Raw genomic sequence first — 1,959 nt, forward strand, 5'->3', positions numbered from 1 at the left:
AGCAGATATGCATTTGCCACTGCCCATATTCATGGGGCCATCTATCAAGAGAGGGGCCTCCTTACTGCAGAGGGAAAGACTATTGAAAATAAACAGGAAATCTTAGACCTCCTGCAAGCCCTCTGGGGCCCAACAAAACTAGCCATAATCCATTGCTGGGGTCACCAAAAAGGAAACAACTCCACCCAGAAGGGAAATAATCTGGCTGACAGGACAGCTAAAGAAATAGCCCTGACCTCCATGATCCTGCCAATTCTTGTTGATCCCGGAGCAAGGGAACTGCCTAAATCTCCCCACTATAGCCCCGAGGACAGCCTCGATACACACTCTCCCTATGACTCAATGCCTAGAGGGCTGGTGGAGGACAATGGAAGGGAAAGTTATCCTACCTCAGAATTTAGGCATAAGATTGCTCAAGAAAATACATCAAGCATCACACATGGGCACCCAAAGGATGCAAGACTTACTAAGAAGGGCTAAAGTTAAAATTCAGGAAGAAGATCAAGCCATTGAAAAAATTGTTAGGCATTGTCATGCCTGCCAATTAACCAACTCAGCTCCATCCCCTGCTAACCCAGGATCCCGGAGCAGAGGGACACGACTGGGTATGTATTGGGAGACTGATTTCACTGAGATCAAACAGGGAAAATTTGGATATAAATATTTACTAGTATTCATAGACACCTTCTCTGGATGGACTGAGGCCTACCCAACCAAGCATGAGACTGCTCATGTGGTAGCCAAGAAGCTAATTGAAGAGATCCTGGCCATGTATGGTTTCCCAACTACAATTGGATTAGATAATGAGTCAGCCTTTATCTCTCAGGTAAGCCAGGGAATAGCCACTGCACTGGGGGCCAATCGGAACCTACATTGTGCTTCTACACCCCAGAGTTCAGGACAGGTAGAAAGAATGAATAGAACTCTAAAAGAGACCTTAACCAAATTAGCTTTAGAGACTGGCGCAGACTGGGTGGCTCTCCTCCCCTTTGCCCTTTTTAGAGTAAGAAATACTCCATACCAGATGGGTTTGACCCCCTTTGAAATCATGTAAGGAAAGCCCCCTCCTATGATACGTAGCCTCCAAGCTGACCTAGTATCGACCTTGGGAGACCAGGACCTATTGGACTCACTCCAGCGGTTGCAGCTAACCCACCAATGGGTCTGGCTGCAACTCAGTGCCATATATGAAGCTGCTGTCCCCGCGCAACCCCACAGGTTTAAACCAGGCAACTGGGTCTTCATCTGCAGACACCAACGGAAAAATCTCAAGCCAAGATGGAAGGGCCCCTTCGTGATCCTCTTGACGACTCCCACTGCACTCAAAGTGGATGGTGTCGTGGCTTGGTTGCACTACCCCCACAGAAAAACTGCCCGAGGGTTACCATGGCTTGGGTGCACTACTCCCACGCAGAACCTGCCAACCGGTTTGCAGCCTCAGAGGATTACCTGGAAGGCATCCCCACACCCTTCGAATCCATTCAAGCTCTGCATCCGACGAGACCCTTCCTGCTAACCTGTCTATTGTTGACATTGAACTGCTTATCGGCTGATGGCACCTTTCCTGCAAGTAACATAAATCCCCATATGCCCCAAAACTTAACTTGGGTAATCACCAACCCCGCCACGGGGACAGTCATCAACTCTACCTCCAAGACAGCCTCTCCCAACAATTGGTACCTGACCTTTGGGTTGACCTCTGTGACATCTTTGAAGGAGAATGGGAACCTCCAACCAGACCCCCTTTCCTCCCTTCGGCTACCAAGACCCCGGCCCCAGATCATGCATGTGAAGCCTCGCCATCTACATTTGTCCAGGCCACGGACACAGCAGACAATTTAAGAACAAATGTGGGGGACCTGGGGATTATTATTGCACTGACTGGGGCTGTGAGACCACCAGCACATACTGGTGGAAAGGGTCATCAACCGGGGATCTAATAACCCTACAACAGGCCCC

The sequence above is a fragment of the Nannospalax galili genome, unplaced genomic scaffold (assembly GCF_000622305.1).
Source record: "Nannospalax galili isolate Female #2095 unplaced genomic scaffold, S.galili_v1.0 scaffold44, whole genome shotgun sequence".
NCBI lineage: Eukaryota > Metazoa > Chordata > Mammalia > Rodentia > Spalacidae > Nannospalax > Nannospalax galili.